Source organism: Hyposmocoma kahamanoa, unplaced genomic scaffold, assembly GCF_003589595.1.
Source record: "Hyposmocoma kahamanoa isolate Upper Pololo Valley unplaced genomic scaffold, ASM358959v1 210, whole genome shotgun sequence".
NCBI lineage: Eukaryota > Metazoa > Arthropoda > Insecta > Lepidoptera > Cosmopterigidae > Hyposmocoma > Hyposmocoma kahamanoa.
In genome coordinates, this window is record NW_020653731.1 from 2,308,782 (window position 1) to 2,314,781 (window position 6,000).

General features: G+C 35.1%; 1 protein-coding gene across 1 annotated transcript in view; it reads right to left on the bottom strand.

Annotated features, from left to right (window-relative positions):
* LOC113227320 (protein Wnt-5b-like) overlaps positions 1–1,223 on the bottom strand; it is an 83,037-nt gene extending 81,814 nt beyond the window's left edge. The window contains exon 1 of the mRNA XM_026460209.1: positions 1,143–1,223. The gene's annotated coding sequence lies outside the window, so the exon portion shown is untranslated. The remainder of the gene's footprint in view (positions 1–1,142) is intronic.
* Positions 1,224–6,000: the final 4,777 nt, after the last annotated feature.

Consider the following 6,000-nt stretch of genomic DNA (forward strand, 5'->3'; position numbering starts at 1 on the left):
AATTAAATGACAAAATAATATCGTAATGTCAATAACGTCGATAACTTCCAATGTCAAAAATTAGACAATTAATATTATTTTGAAATCGGACACTGTACATACTTTTTTTATTATACCAAGTGACGGAAAGAACAAGTCGTGGATCTGGTGGTAAGCGACACGCCTGTTCGTAACAGTTGCAGTGCCACTCAGAGCTTTAAACCGCAAATATCGGAGGGGCACTGCCACTGCGCCCGTCACCCTGAGACATAAGTTGACTATGGTTGACAAGTCCCATGTGCCTGTAATTTCAAAACCGGAACGCAGTAATGCTCACATATCTATTTGGAGAAATAGGTAAGTATCGTAGGGTACAGTATTTTTCCTGTCCAATGGTTCCTAATAGATCTATTTACTACGTATTAGAAGAAGGTGATATTTTTAAGAAGACCATGTAAGAGGCAATTCAGGAGAACTGTAACAGTATCTCCCGGTGTATCATATTAGTTTTCCTGCGATATTCAACCTGCTAGCAAAGCGTGGCGATTGTAAATATTCCATCTTTGGTAAGCCCTAATTACAAGCGGTGCATATTAATGTATTTAATAATTAAACACTTTTAGTTCTAAACACCTGCGATGTAAAACGGAATGTTACTTAATTGTAAATATCGTGATCAGTTAACAAGAGGCAGTTATAACCTGCTTAAAATAACTATAAAATAGTGAATCTGACTTCTACAGAAAGTTTTATAAGTTCTTTTTCCTATTTTTGTTTTTATAGAATTTAAGGAACGGTTAACTCCGGTGCATCTACATCACAAAAATCAGTATTAAAGTATGTATTTACTGGACTAATATAGCTATGTATTAGTCACTATGTACTTTACTACCGAGTAGTGGTTTTGTTTGGAGACGAACGCCTGAGCATAATAAAAAAAATGTGTTGATACTTATTGTTTTTTGATCTCTTTTAAAAATCCAAACATTCCGTTGCTATCACATCAAGTATAAAAAAAACAACAACAAAAAGTTCGCACTCGCTAACTTAACCGGTCACTAATAACTTAAATCACTTAGAACACACTTGAATAACTTAGTAATTTTAAATATCAGGAAACATTATTAAGTAAATGGTAATAAACTTTTGCTACTTTTATTCACCTCTAAGTTAAAATTACAATTAACTCGTGGTTAAATGAAGATAAGCACACGTGTGATCATGGCCGGGTCTTAAGTGAGACTGAGATCCCAAAGTTCGAATTAAGTTAGGTTCCACAGTGGTGGTCAGTGGTCTTCTTTTAGCTGTTGAAAATGTTTATTGGTTTCCTATAAGTCGTATATCTACCGGGTAAAAGAACGTTTAATTACTGAATAAAATAATGTATACGTATTACTTAGCGTATTATTATTTTGAATAGAATATACACCATTCGTGCATTATATCTATTTAATAATTAATTTAAGAATAGGTTCCTTGTACCCAATTTAAGAAAGAAAGTCAAGAAATAATTTCTTGCATTCTTATTATTCTTAAATAATATATTTGACAATAAGCCATTCTGGTTCAAATCTGCCATTAGGAAGAAATAATTAATCGATCGAAGGAATTTTTCTTAGTATTTGATCTTTGTATTAATAATTATAACAAACTAGTCGAGTAATTTCAAATAAAATAATTGAATATTATGATAGTTGACCATAGTGATATTCAATAAAATTAAATTTTATTTATGATTTGTTACATAATGCTAATTATTATGTTAGTTGTTGCCTGGTTGTCGATCCAACAACGTAACTTATTTTAAACATTATTAGTGAAATACGTTTTTCTGACTTTACCTAGTTAGTGGCTAGTGTTTGTTTCATAATAAGTGTTAAAAATGAAATGTATTATATGAAGCATTGGGTGTTACGTATCACGTAAAAATGAGATTCGAGAAAATTGAAAATAAAGTTTGAATGTCGTATATCTTATTAATATTTGTGATGTGACTCATTTGTCCTATGATTTAGCTAAAAGATTCTTTCAGGATTTATTATTATTTTAAAACAATTAGAAACATTTGAAAATATTTATTTTTTTCCCTTCTATTACCCGCTATTGTTTCATTTTATTATTGGTTTTTAAGGAAATAAATAATAACTTTAGGAGAATCAGTCTTGTCACATTGAAAAATAAAAACTAAAGTTTTCCTTAAAATTAAATTCGCTGGATTGAAATGGATCGTTAGAATCATCTTCAGCAGGTCTCACTAGCCTCCTAGATGCTTCAAGTTGAGGGTGAAATCGCTCGTTTCAGACATTTTTATTACATTCCAATATGTTTTTACTATCTGCAGGTCGTAACGTGTCCGAAATTCATACGCACCTTCTAATCTAAAGGAATGAAACTTACGCCATCTAGAAGGAATAGTTCGACATGAGTTTTTGTCACAAGTTTTGATACAATAACATCAAAACGGGCTTAAGGTGCCAAACACCCTTGTTGCTCCCAATGCTTCTTAAAATGCTACGTGTTTCCCAAATAAATAAATAAAAATTGTAATTATTTTTTAGTTTGCAATATTATGGAAATCAATGTTAAAAGCAATCAAAACATCGAACCCATAAAGAATTAGATATAGATTAGGGTCTCAGGCGTTAAAAGAGGGTTACGTACTTTGCTCCTTTCTGAGGGATTTGCCAATACAACAATAAAAGTAATTTAGAAAAATATTGCTGGCCATCTAATTCCTTAAGGCTGCGAATTGGCGATGAAATAACTCTATTACAGCAATCATCGTTAGTGGCGAATGACTTATGTGATAGCGCATAGAAGTAATTAGATAGATAACTTCTTCATCTTTTTGCTTATTCGCAGTGCCCTTTTAGGAGTTTTCAGCTTAGTTATTATAAATATATTGCAAAAAATAATACCTACCTATAAAAAATATGTCCATCATCGCCAATGTCCAGTTTTGTGTTTAGTTATCTCAGTAGTAAAAATTTTTCGTCCATCGAATCAGGCTAAGGCGTCTAATCGTCTGGCCATACTGCCAAGCCAATCTTTCGTGGGAAATATCCGTTTCAAAACTGTAGTATAATCTCATTGGTTTATTTCTTTTTTAATAAGTTTCCATCCATTTATTTGGGTAAACAAAGGTTCTAACATACAGCCTCTTTATATATTAATATATTTTTCTTGTTTTAATGGGTATAATGGATACGTCTGTTCTTATATCATTTATTTCATATGCCAGTGCCAGAGTTGACGCTATAAATTGTATAGGACAGAGTTAGTGTCATGTTTTTAAATAGGTCTTGTGTTAAGTGCGTTATATCTTTGGGTTAAATATACGACCTAATAACAAGCTGTATTTACTTTTTATTTAGTTACTAGCTGGTGCCCGCGACTTCGTCTGCGGAGAACTTTGAGTAGCCTACTATACTAATTTTCATAGTGTTATTGGTACTCCAAACAAATTTTCACCCCATATTTCACCACTTTCAAGATTTATTTTTGTGACAAAAAGTAACCTATGTCCTTCTCTCAGGTTCCTTCTGTCTCTATACCAAAATTTATCAAAATTGGTTCAGTGGTTTAAGCGTAAAAACGTAACAGACAGACTTTCGCATTTTGCGCAGGCCACACCGCGGACAAAGCTAGCTAATTTAGCTCAGCTCAAGTTTTTTTTTATAAAAAAAAATAAGTGCGCATTTAACCTCCATCTCACTTGAAAATGATGATGAGGTCGACGATAGCATAGATAGCATGCACACCTAAGTAATGCCTATTCACTCTCGCCTTGAAAAGGTCCAAGTTATAGCGTTCGGGGAAGGAGTCCGCAGGTAGGGAATTCCACTCTCTAGCCGGTCGCCATATAAATGTGGAAGCGAAACGCTTCGTACGAATCCTGAGAATATTCACAACGTAGGGGTGGAACCCCAGCCCACGTCTAGTCCCCCGAAGATGGAAAGGGGAAGGCGGAATCAAATTAAGCGATTCCACCGCACACTCTCCGTGATAATTCCTGTAGAATACCGATAAGCAGGCCACTTTACGGCGGTGTTCAACGCTCTGCACTAATTCCGAGTCACCTATAAGCCTCTTGGCACGCTTGTCAATTGAATCCAAGGTGGCCATTTGGTATTTAGCAGCGCCATCCCATAAGTATCCCATAAGGCAGCTTTACTCCATACACGACCGGACTTGTGCTTGGTACAGCTGAAACAACTGTCCCGGTGTCAAATTGGTTAAAGGTGTGAGTTGCATGCAATGCTAAGCTAAGAAAATACACAGTAAGTAGTGACTATGGATACGTGTGGGGTTGAAGGGCGGCAGAAGGGCGACATTTTTTTCTAGGGGGATCATTGGGTTAGCTTAGTTCGCGGTGTGAACGAAGTATGAATAGATGCCCGGCTACGTGAGCTAAGTTAAGTCAGATTAACTTCTGGCATAGCCAAATGCCGAAGGAGGTCGGAGAAAGCCTGGGAGAATCTGTTCCCAAAAAATACCTTACATGGTTTAATGGGCTTAAATATAGATTGTAAGGCAATTCTAGGGTTAATAGTGACAAATAATAAAATTCTTTATGTAAACAGAATAATTTCATTGTAAGGTTCTAGCTTCCGAGCTAGGTTCAAAGATATGTGTTACGGAAATCAGGACATTCATTGTCTCAAAGTCAAAGTCAAAGATTATTTATTCCATAGGTAAAATAAGTTTACACTTGAAAATGTCACATTTAAGCTACTGGTCGTTCACTACGCTGACCTCCCTGAGAAGAACGAGCAAGAAACTTTAGGGATTGCTCTTTTCAAATAAACTTAAATGCTATGGAATACACTTTGAATCAAATTTGTGTGGATTCTGGAGCCGTGTCGTCTTCCCATACATCTTTATCTAACACGTAGTCTTCAATTTTGTAATATGATTTTTCGATCAAAATATTTTTAGTATAGTTTTTAAACTTAGGAAATGATAAACTTAATATATGCTCCGGAATCTTATTGTAAAAATGTATACAGTTCCCCATAAAAGAGTTGTTTACCTTGGTTAAACAAAATCGTGGTACCATGAGTTTGGACTTAACTCTAAGGTTAATATTGTGGATATCTTCTTTCTTATTGAAATTATGTATATTTTTACGGGAATATAAAATATTTGAGTAAATGTACTGTGATGCCACAGTCAAGATACCAGTCTCCTTAAACTTTTCTCTGAGAGAAACCCGAGAGCCTAGACGGTACACAGAACGAATCGCTCGTTTTTGCAATACAAATATGGTTTGAATATCTGGCGCTTTACCCCACATGAGAATCCCGTAGGACATTATACTATGGAAGTAACTAAAGTAAACTAGTCTAGCAGCACTAACATCGGTAAGCTCACGTATTCTGCGGACTGCGTATGTCGCGGAGCTTAATCTGCTGGCCAGGGAAGATATATGTGGAAACCATTGAAGTTTACTATCTAAGGTCACTCCCAAGAAGACTGCTTTATTAATAAGGTCTAACTTTTCTCCGTTTATTTCTATGCTTGGACTAGTCGATTTAACGTTAGGTAATTCTCTTATAATTCTCTCATAATAACAAGTTACATTTGTTTAGTTCTTGCAGAAATGTATCAACAATGAACATCATAAAGGGTTACCGGCGGCATCGTCCGTTCTGTCTACTGCTGAGCATAAACCTTCACAATTGAATACCGTTACAATATGCAATTATTAAAAATTGAAATTGTTTTTACTTGAAGAAAACTTGGTTTTTTTATTTCTTTTTAAAGTATTGCGTAACCACATAAATTGCCCTGAATTCTAGTTCTAGTTGCTAGTTCTTTTCAATTACCGTGTCCCATCGAGACTACCTCGTCACCCCATCGCACCTCTCTGTCCTTCGTTAAGACGCACTGTGTTAGGTGCAAACTCACCTGTACACAGACTATCTAATCTGCTCAACCAAATCAGTCACCATTGTGTTAGACACCAAATTTCACTTAGCAAGTTCCGCGCGCTTGTTCTCAGCAATTGTTAAATAAGTA